We start from the raw sequence: 14,841 nt of genomic DNA on the forward strand, positions 1-14,841 counted from the left end.
TCTAGTGTAGAGAAAATATGTATGTCATGTGTAGTTTTATCTGCTAAATCATTTCCCACATCCCCAGCCCGCTAACTCATCAATTTGATCCATAGTATATGGAGTAATAATTTTATTGGGAGAAATTCCAAACACTCCCTTTGCTGCTTTTATTCCTTTGAGTATTAATTGTCCTACAGCCTCAGGATACCTAGTAAGAATAGTGTTAGGAGAATAAGATAAATGTATCCACAATAATGGACCTTCTTGCCAAAATACTCCTGTCGGAATATTTTTTGTTGGTAGTACAATAAATAATAAAGGCAAACTTACATCAATTCTATCCAAATGCATATTTTCCATATATGTTTCAATGATTTTTAATGCCTTTCTTGCTTCAGGCATTAACATTCGGGGTGTATTTGGATCTGATGGACCTTTTAGGATATCAAATAAAGGTCCCAACTCTCCTGTTGGTATGCCTATATAAGGCCTTATCCAATTATGTCTCCTAATAACTTTTGAAACTTGTTAAGTGATTTGAGTTGATCTACTCGTATTTGAATTTTTGGTGGACAGACCATGGTTGAGGATAATAGAACTCCTAAATAATTAATTGGAAAATTTAATTGTACTTTATCTATTGCTATCTCTAGATTATAATTTTTTAATAAGTTTGTAAGTGTGGCATAACATTCTAGCAATGTGTTTTTATCTTTGTGTGCTAATAATACATCATCCATATAGTGAAATATTTGTAGTTCAGGATTTTGATTTCTAAGTGGCTGGATTACTTTGTTAACATAAATTTGACACATAGTTGGGCTGTTAGCAATCCCTTGAGGGAGTACTTTCCATTCATATTTCTGATCAGGACCTTCATTTTTCAGTGCAGGGATAGTAAATGCAAAACGTGGACTATCCTCAAGATTTATTGGAATTGAAAAAAATAATCTTTAATATCTATATCTAAAACATACCAGGTTTTTGGCAAAGCAGACAATTGAGGAATCCCTGATTGAGCAGGTCCCATAATAACCAACTCATTATAATGGCTCTTATATCTTGCAATAATCTCCATTTACCAGATTTCTTTTTGATGACAAAAATGGGAGTATTTTGGGGAGATACAGAAGGTTGTATATGTCCTTCCGCTAATTGTTGTTTGAACAGGTCATGGGCTGCTTGTATCTTTTCTTTAGTCAGGGGCCACTGAGGAACCCATACTGGACTTTCTTATTTCCAAGTAATTTTTATTGTCTCAGTGACCCCTCCTGAAAATCCAATCAATGTCTGTTCCTTGATCTATTTGTATTGGTGCTGCTATACCTTGTTCTTGTTCTCCTAATCTTTTTCCTTTCCTAAAACCTTGTCTAGCCATAATAGTGGATGCATTTGAATTGATGTTATTTGTTAATGTTAGTCCTAATTGATCTAGGACCTCTCGTCTCCATAAATTTACAGGAAGATGATCCAATACATAGGGCTGTATAGTTCCTTCACATCCTTCAGGATCCTTCCAATCTAATACCATAGCACTTCTATGGGGATTAGTCGCCACTCCTAGGCCTCGAAGCGTTTGAGTGGCTTGTTGTAATGGCTAATGTTTTGGCCATTCTTGACGAGAGATGATGCTAAGGTCTGCACCTGTATCCAGTAGCCCATTAAATTCATGTCCTTGAATATTTAGTTTTAGCATGGGGCGAGAATCTAAATTTAAAGAAAGCATAGCCCAATCTACACCTGTGGAGCCTAATCCCCTGGAACCTCTTTCTACAGTACGACTGGAAAATTTATCATGTAGGCTGGGTATTATTAGTAACTGTGCTATTCTATCTCCTGGTGAAATTACTGATATACCCCTTGGAGAACTGGCTATTTTTATTTCACCTTCATAATCGGGATCAATTACCCCAGGACTTATCATCAGTCCTTTTAGAGTAGAAGAGCTGTGTCCCAATAATAAGCCTACTGTTCCTTTGGGAAGAGGCCCTTTAACCCCTGTGGGAATGATTTGAACTCCCATCTCTGAAATTAGTACTGTTCTGGCGGAGGCGCATATGTCCAATCCTGCGCTTCCTTTGGTTTGTCTAGTGAGGGATCTAATGGATAATGTGTCCTGTGCACTACCCTGATGGGGTTGCTGGGTTCCTCCAGTGCCCCATATATTTGTGGTCGTGGGCCCCGGAGCATTGGGCCCCCCTGTCCGTTTTTTGGCAATGGAGCCCGCCTGATGCCTTTCTCGACAATATCATGGGTAGACACCTGGTCCTTGTTCATTTTTTGATAACGGAGTACCCTCTATGGTGGTTTGAGAATGGAATTCATTAGCCCAGTGTCTCCCTCTATGGCATCGTGGGCAAATAAAGGCCCTGAAATAAAGCTTACAAAAGGGTTCATAGCAGTTTTTTTCTGGTTTGTAGTATTAAGGATGGTGGAGGTATTACTCTAGATTTTCATTTTCTTTTTTGGCTCAAGATTTATTTTTGTGACAGATAATATGAAGTTTCAGAAAAACAAAGATTTAGAAAAACAGACATTTCAGAGATAATGACCATTTTCTATAGATTTTTCATTTAATTTTATAATTCCTTTAGTATTCTGGTGCTTGCTGTTAAGAAAAAAAAAACACCTCTTCAATTTGTTACCAGTGACTTTGGCAATAGATTATAAATGACTGCTTCATTTGTATGTAATGGTTTCCCTAAAACGTGTCTAAAAGTCAGACTAGTAGACAGGACATAAATATAAATGAAAGTTTTATTCCCAGAATACAGTGAAATTCATAGAATTTCTTCTATGGCCCTAACATCTTTAAAACTTGGGTCCTTACAGTTGTGTGCTGGCTAAAACATCAAGTTCATAATTTCCCAGCATCCACTTAATCAGAGAGAACATCTCACACTGATTTCCTTATTTGAAAATAACTAAGCATTTACTGGTGACACATGACACTGAATATCATTTACTTAAAATGACGTGTCTGTATGCAGTGAAAGTGAAAATGTCCGTTGTAGCTGTTTTGGAGCATGAATGAATGAATTTTGTAGCTATATTTTGCTTGACCATGGTGATGAGTCTACAACAGACTTGAACTGTTCAAGCGTGTCTGGGTAAGTTTTTAGAGGCATAATGGTGGGCCCTGTTTTCGTTTTTAAAGTTCTCATCTTATGGATTTTAATTTAAAAACATGATAAGCATACATTTTTGTTCAAATATCAGTGCATATGACATTTAAATTGTACAAAAGATTGCACAGTTTTGAAATTTTAGCTTTACTACTAAATATGATGTATTATCAGCCATTCATTGTGTAAAGTATGTTATTGGTCAGTGACAGACTGCATATTGCTTATAGGATGGTTGTAGGACAGATGCATGCAATCCCGTAAGATTATAATGGAGATGAAAAACTGTATTGCATAGTGATACTGTAACCATCTTAACATCATAGCACAGTGTACTACTTCTGTGTTTGTGGTGGTGATGGTATAAACAAACTACTGTATTGCCAGTTAGTTATGTACAGTATATAATACTTGGTAATAAACTATTACTGATTTAAGCATTTACTTTTTAAAATTAATTAATTTTAAAAAGGAATATATGACATAATTTTGATTCATTATACACAACTGCAGACCAACTTTTCATTTCTCTGCTTGTACACAATATAGCGTTGCACCATATGTGCAGTCATACTTGTACCTAGGTCTATCTTATTCCTCCATTTTTCCTGCTCCCAAACTCCTTCCCCTCCATTCCCTTCCCTTTGCCCAAAGTTCCTCCATTTTCTTCATGCCCCCAACCCCCCATTATGGATTAGCATTACTTATCAGAGAGAACATTCAGCCTTTAGTTTTTTGGGGGATTGGCTTACTTTGCTTAGCATGATATTCTCTAGTTCTGGTTTGTAGTATTCTCTAGTTCCATTCATTTATGTGTAAAAACCATAACTTTTATTGTCTTTTAATGCTGAGTAATGTTCCAGTCTGTAGATACACCACAGTTTTTTTTTTTAATCCATTAATTTATTGAAGGGCAACTAGGTTGGTTCCACAGTTTAGCTATTGTGAATTGAGCTGCTGTAAACACTGATGTGGCTGCATCATTATAGTATGCTGATTTTAAGTCCTTGGGTATAAACTGAGGAGTGGGATAGCTGGGTCAAATGGTGGTTTCATTACAAGTTTTCTAAGGAATCTCCATACTGCTTTCCATATTGGTTGCACTAATTTGCAATCTCACCAGCAATGTATGAGTGTGCCTTTCTTCCCACATCCTTGCCAACATTTATTGTTGTCTGTATTCTTGATAACTGTCATTCTAACTGGCATGAGATGAAATCTTAATTTTGACATTTTTTCATGTATTTGTTGATCCAAATGTATATCTTCTTCTGAGAAGTTGTCTGTTCAGCTCCTTAGACCATTTATTGATTGGGGTTGGTGGTTTTTTTTTTTTTTTTTTTTTTTTGGTGTTAGGGTTTTTGAGTTCTCTATGTATCCTGGAGATTAGTGCTCTGACTTTCATGTGGCAAAAATTTGCTCCCAAAATGTAGGCTCTCTTTTCACCTCATTGATTGTTTCTTTTGCTGAGAAGAAGCTTTTTAGTTTGAGTCTATCCTATTTATTAATTCTTGATTTTATTTCTTGCACTTTAGGAGTCTTGTTAAGGAAGTCGGGGCCTAATCCTACATGATGAAGATTTGGGCCTACTTTTTCCTTTGTTAGGCGCAGGGTCTCTGGTTTAATTCCTTCCACTTTGAGTTTTGTGCATAGTGAGAGATATGGATTTATTTTCAGCTGCTTATGGATTTCCAGTTCTCCCAGCACCATTTGTTGAAGAAGCTATCTTTTTTTCCCACTGTATGTTTTTGGTGCCCTTGACTAGTATGAGATAACTGTATTTATGTGGGTTTGTCTCTGTGTCTTCTGTTCTGTACCATTGGTCCACATGTCTATTTTGGTGCCAATACCATGCCATTTTTGTTACTATAGCTTTGTAGTATAGTTTAAGGTTTGGTATTGTGATGCCTCCTGCTTCACTCTTCTTGCTAAGGATTGTTTTGTCTATTCTGGGTCTCTTTGCCAATGAATTTCATGATTGCCTTTTCTATTTCTATATGGAATGATGATGGGAATTTAATTGGAATCACATTGAATCTGTATAGTCCTTTGGGTTTTATTTTTATTATATTTTGATTATATACTCCTTCTACTTAGACATAGTTTACTGTAAAACAGCATGCCATATTATGCTGGTAGTAGCCACTTACATCTTGTGTTTATCATGTCTGATTGTATCAAGAGGTTATTTTGCCATGCTTAGCATGTGTGAGGCCCTGGTTTGGATCCCAAGTACTCACACACATGTGGTTGTGTGAGCATGCGCATACACAGAGAAAAAGAAGCCTGTAAAGTAATCGACAACATGCCTAGGTTTGTATAGGTACACTCCATGATGTTTATGCAATGATGTAGTCCCCTACTAATGCATTTCTGAGAATGTATTTCTGTCCTTAAGCAATGTGTGACTGTATTTTGTATTTTATTATCAGGTTTTTTTTTTTTTTTTTTTTTTGATACCTGTGAGTGGTAGCACAGATGGCAAAAACACCCACCTATTATTTATTTGTCCTGCCTGCCTGTGACTCTCCATAGCTCACTTAGATGAATGTCAAGTTCCTGACATGTAAGGAGAATTGATACCCACATGAATCAAGTCCTTTCAGAAACTAACTACAACTTTTAATTTGTAGCTGCTTCTTGATTTCTGTGTTTTAAGTGCCACATCTGTCTCTGCCTCTGCCCCTCCTCCTTTTCCACCTCCCTCTTCCTCTCTCTTTCTTTTTTTCTGTTGCTGGGGATGAAACCCAGGGCTTTTTGCTTGATGGGCATGTGCTCTACCTTGAGTTGCATCCCCAGCCCACATCTCCAGTTTATAGACCAATCTTTAGGGGAAATTTTCAACAGAGCCCACTCTAGGACAGTAACATCCTTGGGCCACTGATTCAAAATAAGTCACAAGTACTTTCTTTCTTTTTTTTCCCCCTTTAGTTGTAGTTGGACACAATACCTTTATTTTATTTATTTATTTTTATGTGGTGCCAAGGATCAGACCCAGTGCCTTGCACGTGCTAGGCAAGCACTCTACCCGCGTTCTACCCCTGAGCCCCAGCCCCAGCCCCACAAATTTTTTAACCTAAACAACTTGAGGAGTAGGCATACTGTATCTAATTGTTAATAGTTTTTTCTTTTATGTTTGATTTGGTTAGGGATTTTTTTTTATACACTTTGACTTCATAAATAACAAAGATTGGGTAACGGAATGGATTCTTTGATTTTGTGATTTTCTTTATAAATTCCAACCAAAGCAACTTATAGTAGCAGATTGAATGCAGAAGCAGATAGAAGAGCCTAATTGTCTTCTCTCTGGCCAGATGTTAGAAAGATTTGCAAAGATGACAGTACCATTCTCAATTTTAGTTTTGAGAAATATAGTCACTTTTGTAGGAACAGGTTTTTATTAAAACATAAATGAACTTATTTTTATTAATTAAAATAGATAAAGAAATATTATTTAAGTTTTTCAGTTTTAATTTCCAGTATGATAAATTTTGAAAGATAAAGCCCACAGAGGTACAGTCCTTTGGGGCCTTTAATAAATGAGTTATAAAGGGTTTCTGCAGCTGAAGAGTTTGAAAAGAACTGATGTATTGCAAACTGTCTTAGATATGTGACTATGTATTATGAGAGAAGTATAGATTTTGAGATACTGGTGGAGCATTTGTTTAATAAATGCCTATTAGGTGAACTGGAAAATACCTAGAGTGTAATTTGAAATAATCTTTGCTTATTCAGGAGCTAATCTTAGGTATTTGTCTTACAGTTTGGTAATGACAGGCTCTATTACTTGCAGTTTTAGCCTAAAATTAAAGAATAGTGTTGGAACATAGAAGACATTGCATGTTCTTCTACCCCTATTACTGGCTCTTCCACATATGAGCTATGTTGCCTTAGCTAAATCTCCATTTTCTTTTTTGTTCCCAGGGATTAAACCCAGGGGTGTTTTCTACTTAACTACATCCCCAGTCATCTTTATTTTTCATTTTGAGATGGGGTCTTGCTAATTTGGTTAGAGCCTCCCTAAGTTGCCTAACCTGGCCTTGAATTTGAGTTTCTCCTCCCTCAGCTTCCCAAGTTTCTGGGATTATAGCCAAGTGTCTGGCTCATTTTGTTGTTTAAAATACAAACACAAACAAAAACAAAAACAAAAAAAATCCCAATATGATCAGATACTGAAAATCCTGCCAAGTAAATTTCATTTTTTTTTTTTTTTTTTTAAGACACAGGCGAAAGGAAGGGGTGGGCGGAAAAGAGAAGGTGGATCATCTTGGGACTGAAGTTATCAAATAGATGAATTGGGAGGTAACCATTTAAATTGTATAGGAGTTTTTCACCATAAAAATAGATTGGCCATATGATAGCAACTTCGATGTTGGAGTGTTAACTACTTAATAGAGAAGAACTGAGGAGTGAAAATTAGTTTAAAGTTTACTTGTTAGCTGAATACTTATTGGAATTGAGGATAATGATTATTTGAAGTTTAACACAATTTAAGAAGAAAAAAATTTTCTCGTTTATATTTGTATCACTAGCATAACTGTAGGTGAACATAATTTTTGCAGTGGGGATATTTCAAAATATTATGTGTATAGAATTATTGAAAATTTAAAGGGTTTAATTTTTGGTCCTTTGGATAAACCTTTGTGGGGAATATATTTATAAACTAAGCCTACTAATTGTAGAGAAGCATAATTTAAATTGCCCATTACTGTCCTTTAAAATATTTTAAATTATACCTATTTTTGATCATTTTTTAAACTAAAAATGGATTATTTATTTATTTATTTATATGTGGTGCTGAGGATCGAACCCAGGGCCTTACACATGCCAGACAAGCACTCTACCACTGAGCCACGACTCTAGTCCCCTGTCTTTGATTTTATAAGTGAAATTGCTCATACTTAAGTCTCCCTCCCCCGTTCTCCAGCTTTTTACCTCTTCTGCCCCACTCTGGGATGTGTGTGTGTGTGTGTGTGTGTGTGTGTGTGTGTGTGAGAGAGAGAGAGAGAGAGAGAGAGAGAGAGAGAGAGAGAGAGTCAGTCCTTGATATAGCTACAATTTAACAATTCTGTAATTTTTAAATTCTCTTCAGTCTTGCTGTAGATACTTAAGAAACTAATGCTGTACTTTTTTATTTCCTTGGCTAAACTACAAGTTTTGACATGTGTTTTCAGAATCCAATAGAGCTCTGCTCATTTTGGAGGAAGAAGAAACATCTTGGCATGAGGCATCCTGGGTTCAGGCCAAGCAGTCTCATAACACCGGGTTAGACTTAAGTATACCACTTTCAGGTGTGGCCTTGTGTGAGTACTTAGCCTTGAATTATCTTCAATCTCTGTTTTTGCATTTATGAAATGGAGACAGTAATATCTACATCATGGGTTTGTTGGGATTGAGATGTGTAAAGGTATTTAGTACAATGGCTAGGAAAAATTATGGTGCATTTTTTCCTGTTGAGAAATGGAATCAACACAGATGAGGAGGTAATATTGTGGTGAGAATGTCAGTGTGAGAATCCTTATGGTATGTCAGTAATTGAATATTTGAGTCATGGTCACATTTTTGTTAGTATAGGCTAATATTGATTGAGGGTAGGGCAAAGAGTTAATCTGAGTCAGAAGAGCTGTGTTAGAATTTTGGCTCTATTTTACTTTGGGAAAATGTTTTAATTTTTCTCAGCTTTAGTTTTCTGCTACATAAAATGATAATAATAATAGCTTCCTAAGAAGACTGTTGGGAACAGCACTGACCAGATTATATTGTTATACCATATATGTCTGTATGAACATGTAACAATGAATCCCACCATTATGTAAATTATAATATACTAACACAAAAGGAAAAGAAGAAAAAACATAACGAGTAACCCCCCCCCCCCCAAATAAAAAGAAAGTGTTGGGATGATTAAATGAGAGTGTGTGAAAGACCCTAAGATTCACATTTTGGACTTTATAAATTAATTATGCTTAAGTTTGAAATTTAAAATGTTTTCTAATAAGTAACTTTTTAGTTCTAATGAAAATCCAGTATTCGAATGTGAAGGACAAAACAGATCTTTTAACTAGAGTGTGAGAAAGGGCAAGAATCCCCCCCAATTTTTCTTTTGTTTCTTCTTTAGCAGTTTATTCACCAGGTATATTTTTAAAACAGAAAGATAACCTTAAAAGAGCATCTACTTTAATCTTCTAATTTCACAGCTGAGATAACTGGTGATCAGAGAGGGTCACAGCTAGTTAGTAGCAGAGCTCAGAGGCGCCCTGACTCAGCCTCTGGAGTCTCCCTTGAGTGGCCTTCCCAGTAGGCACTGTTCTGTAGGGCTAAGTGTGGTCATTTGCTTGTGAATCATCATCATCTTCTGAATGCTTGGACTCAAGTGATCTTACCACCTCAGCTTTCCAGGTAGCTGGACCACAGGTGCACACCACACTTGGAAACTCGCCTTTTTTTGTCAGTGCCTTTTAATTTGATCCTTTAAGGCTCCTGAAACATGTTTAAATATTTTGAGTTGGACTAATGTGTGATTTCTGGGCATGTTATTATTCCGTTATCAGCTAGATGAGAATTCAGTCTGGCACATGGATTAACATCTCTTTAAGATAAACTAATTTGGGGTTTTTTCCCCTAAGACTTTTGAATACAATAAAATTTTTTCTTCTTGTGCTCTTCTTAGCTTTTAAATTAACTTTTTTTTTAACTTCCAGAACATACTTTCCCCATTTTATTTAATAAAACCATATTAGAAACTTCTTTTCAAACAGTAGCATTGGGAAGAACTCATATAAGTATAATTATTTACAAGTATTTGTCAAATAGTGACCCATCTTGCCAAAGAAAAGCTATGGAAGATAATGTTCAGTATTCCAAAGTAGGAAAATAATTAAGCAGACGTGTTAACTATTGTGGATAAAAAAACCACAGATTTTTCCAATGTACTTTTTTTTAATATATATTTTTTTAGTTGTGGGTGGACAACACATACCTTTATTTTTATTTATTTTTTATGTGATGCTAAGGATCGAACCCAGTTCTACAATCATGCTAGGAGAGCACTGTACCCTTGAGCCACAACCCCAGCCTCCAGTGTATTTTTATATATCTGTGCTTTTTGAATGTGATGCCTTTTACTTATAAGAGTTTGATCAGGATTGGCAATATTTTCTTGAATGTGAATTAGAGTGCTACAAGTCTTGTCAGTCATATTCACCCTCTTGTGTTTGACAGAAAAGGAAGGGGAGCAAGAGGCTGTGGATTTTCTTTGTTGGAAAATAAACTTCAGTTAATTCATTCCCTTTAGGCTGTTAAAAAAAGTGACATGTAACTTGAAGGAAGATCAGCCCAAGTTGCTAATGTGATTCTGACGTGGGCGCTCATTATGGGTTTGGGTTTTTTCCCCACAAAGGCTTTAAGTCTAGAAAAGATTGGCGCACTGCCATGAGTTATTATGTTGTCTCCCTCTGTCTGAAATGGGGATTTGGGCGTAACAGGTTCAGGGAAAAGGGATGGCTGTGTAATTTTTCTATCCTCATGAATTAGTTATAACACCCCCCACCCCCCCTCCAAGGCCCAGCTGTGCAGACTGTAGAGTAGCTTATCCTTAGTGTGGAAGGAGACTGGCTGTTGACTAGAGCATTTTGTCCTGTTCTTATTTATAGAACCAAAACTTCTTACTTCTAGGTGATTTTTATAATTTTGTGGGTCTGTGCTATTTGACATATGGTATCTTTGAAAGTCCTTAAAGGGGAAGTGGATAATGTTAAACTTTATTTTCTTTTAGTATATGTATACTTTATCCATATGTGTTCCTTTTTTAGATACCTCCTCTCCTGCCTTAAAATTTAAAAACAGGGTTCGCTTTTTAACTTATGAAGTATTACTCTCCATTCTGCTTTAAGAAAAATTGGTAGGTATCTTCAGAATTCCTTTTCCTGTTTTCCTTCTTCATATCACAGTTCTGAGAATGATTTTACTTGTTATCCAAGTCTAGGCAAATTTGCAGTTTTGAGTTGTGGCTGCTACTGGATATGAACTGTTTTCTGTTACTGTGATTATTTGTTGGTTCTATTTTTCTCCCTTTATACTCCTTACTCTTCTTTCTGCCTTCGAATGTGTTATCATCTGCTTCCTGAGCACCCCTGCCCCCACTAATAACTTGAGTTTGGAATGTAAATGAACAGATTGTCCATGCCAAGCCCTGAGGGAGAGCCAGGGGGAGAGACTTCAAGGCAAGGAACCTGTCTCAGAGACTGTGGCCTCGGTAGGAAATTAGATGTCAGTATGTGGATTTTGGTCAGTCTAAAAGATGGTAGAGGATAGTGTCCACTGAAGGCTATAGTATGAGATGAGGAGTCACAAATTCTAGGACCCTATTCCTGCCAGGCCTAGGTCTTTAGTAGCTGCAGATAGTGACTGACTTATTTGGTAATTAATTTTTTCATCTGTAAAGTAATGGGAATAACTATGAATTCTGCCTATTCAAAGACTTAATGGGAAAGTAGAATAAGGTATAATACATTAAAGGGCCCTCATAAAGGATCAGACCCAACTTTTGAGTAAATCTGTCTTCTCCCTGGGGAACAATATGGCTTAGTGGCTGTTAGACTAGGCTGTGTTATAGGATCATGTGCCAATCTGCAGGGATGACTGATTTACCTGAGTATAAGTGATGTGAAAGGTTGTTTTTGTGCTAAAATAATCACACTCTTTTTTTTGGGGGGGAGGCGGCAATTTCTCTCTTTCTTTGTGTTGTTCAAGGCAATTTCTCTCTTTCTTTGTGTTGTTGAGATTGGTAATTTGTAAGTTTACTGATTCTTCTTTTCCTTCTGTTTTATTGTTGAGCCCATCTATTGAGCTTTTAAAAATTTTAATATTTATTTGATACTTCTTTATATTTTTTATTTCTTTGCTGAGACTCTGCTGCAGCCATCTGCTTTTTCAGTGATTTCAAGCGGGCTTGTAATTGCTCATTGAATTTTATCATGGTTGCTTTAAAATGTCAGATAATTTTAACATCTCTATCATCTTGGTGTTGGCATATATTATCTTTATTCAGAGATTTTCTAGCTTGGTGGTATGATGAGTGAATTTTTTGATTGAAACCTATATTTGACTTCTCTGCTCTGCTCTGCTCTGTGCTGGGGATGAAACTCAGGGCCTCACATAAGCTATGCAAACATTGTACCACTGAGCCAGACCCCCCAGTCTAGGACATTTTTGTATTAAGCAAGAGATCCTGATTCTTATTTTAACCTTCTGTTTTAGTTGACTTATGTCATTGCCCTGGCAGGGTGTGGAGAAGCCCTGCCAGGTGAGACTGAAGTTGAGGTTCCCCACTTTTCTCAGGTAGACTGCTGACATTCAGGGGTGGGGTGGAACTCTTTGTTATGGTTGGTTGGAGTCTTTTCTCCCCACCTTGTTTTTAAGGGTATGGGATAGTAGTCCTTGCTGGTGGAGCGTGAACGTGCTGGCCCCCTACTTAGCCCTCTCTGACTCAGTCCTAGGAGGGGTGTTGGGGCCTACCTCACAAAGGTCAAAGTTTGGGATCCCCAGTTGATGTGGGAGGGGCTAAGGCCACAGCCTTTTCTTTGGTGCATGTCTGAAGTAGAGTGGTTATTGTTGAAAAGTCTTCTGACTTGTTGGAAGGGCCCCTTTCTGTTCCATTGGCTAGAAAGAGGTCTTATTTTTGTTGTCTGCTGTTTTAGCTACAGGTCTGAGATTTATGAGGCATACCTGCTGATCCTGGTATTGGTAGCCAGCCTGTTTTATCTTTTCATATTTAAGTTGTTTTATATATAATGTTCAGGTTTATTTTATTTTATTTGTGTGTGTGTGTGTGTGTGTGTGTGTGTGTGTGTGTGTGTATACTTAAAATGTACACTCTGCTCTAACATCCTGGTGGTAGATGTGGTATATGCATTTAAAATTTTGATAGCTATTTCTCAATTGCCTATCATTGAATTTACATTTCCCACCAGGAATATAATAGAATGCCTGGATCATTTTTGGAATTTATAAAAGCAGAAAATTCTCAGGTATCAAAGGCCACATGATGTGTCCTATTTGGTTTTAATGCCCTGGTGGGAGAGCCAGAGAGGCTTACTGAGCAGTGTTCTCCATGGCCGGTAAATGCTCACTTAATTTCAGAATGCCCTTATTTGATTTTTCATGAACTTGAAATTCCTACATTTCCATTCCCTTTTCTTCAACTAGAAAAACAGAGAAGAAGAAATGCTCCAAGGATAGACTCAAGGTGACACATGTGAGTAGCATGCTATTTCTTCCTCCCCTTCTTGTCCCTGTGCCATTGGAAGATTGATTTCTGGACTCTTCATGATGTATAACATCAGGAAACAATATGTGATAGGTGCTGGGTTGGAGTACAGGCACCTTGTACCCTGGTCTGGTGATACAACTCACTAGTGGGTTGGTGTCAGTTGCCTTTTGCTAGTGGAAGGAATTAAACTGGATGATCTTTGAAGATTCACACCTGCTCTAAAGTTAGTTTTGTGATTCTAATGTCAGATTCTTTTTTTTTGGTGGTGTTGTTTATACATGACAGTAGGATCAGTTTTGACATATTTATACAATCATGGATTATGTCTTATTTTAATGTCTTATTTTAAGATCCCAGTCTTGTGGATGTACTTGATGTTGAAATTCACCATGGTATATTCGTATATGTATGTAGGAAAGTTATATCAGATTCATTCCACTGTCTTTCTTATTCCTATCCACTCCCCTCCTTCCCTTCATTCTTTGTCTAATATACTGAACTTATATTCTTCTCCTCCCTAACCCCTTGTTGTGTGTTAGCATCCACCTATCACATATTGTTCTGCATCCATGTATTGTTGTGATTGGGTAATTTGTTCTGTCTTTTTAGTTTACTAATTCTTTTTTCAGTTATTCTGCTCTTGAGCCCATCTACTGAGCTTTTTTCAAATTTATTATTTATTTGATACTTCTTTATATTTTTTATTTCTTTCCTGAGACTCTACTGCAGCTGTCTACTTTTTCAGATTCTTAAAGGTTGTTTTGAAAGCATAGTTTGTGGTGAGTTTCTTTTGTCAGGGAGCATTTCTAGCCAACTTTCAAGTCTCCAAAGAAGGACTCATGAATTTGTAATCATTCATTGTGAAGGATTATTGTCTGAATTTCTTGAGAGAATTGTTCTAAGTCCTTGTGAGATTTGTTGTTTCTACTTAGATGGATGCTCAGAATCTAGAGGATTGAGGATAACAAAGACTGCCCTGGCATCTCTATAGAGTTCTATTGCCTAACCTTCACCAGGCATGCCACTGAAACTGAACTATGACCTCAAACTGCTATGAGCTATGTGTGTTAATGTACTTGCACCAGCAACAGGAAAAGTATCTGTATGGAGGGGGAGAGTGATGGGAAACCAATGTTGATGCTCTCTCGTTGCCACTAAAAGCCGTAAACAGAATTACAAAATCCAGAACTCTCTATTAGTATCCACAGATCCAGTTTTGCCAAGAAAGGAAAGAAGCAGCAAGCTGGCATTGAAACAGATGATTATCTGTCTTTATCTAGCTTGGAGAAGGGCTCTGGGGAAAGCACAGATGCTATTCTCAGTTCCAGCAACAAATACAGAAAATAAACAGGCAGTCTGGCAGGAGAAGCAGAGTAAGAGCTAGTGAAATATAAAGGCAGGGCGGAAACAGCAGTTACTTTCATTTATTTTTATAACTACTCAGAAATAATGAGAAGTGTCTTA

At 36.9% G+C, this 14,841-nt stretch overlaps 1 protein-coding gene across 3 annotated transcripts in view; it reads left to right on the forward strand.

The window, feature by feature from the left end:
• Positions 1 to 14,841, forward strand: part of CCNY (cyclin Y) — a gene marked incomplete at its 5' end in the record, with an annotated part of 201,458 nt that overhangs the window by 84,904 nt on the left and 101,713 nt on the right. The window lies entirely within an intron of this gene.

Source organism: Spermophilus citellus (assembly GCF_964194105.1).
Source record: "Spermophilus citellus genome assembly, chromosome: 6".
NCBI lineage: Eukaryota > Metazoa > Chordata > Mammalia > Rodentia > Sciuridae > Spermophilus > Spermophilus citellus.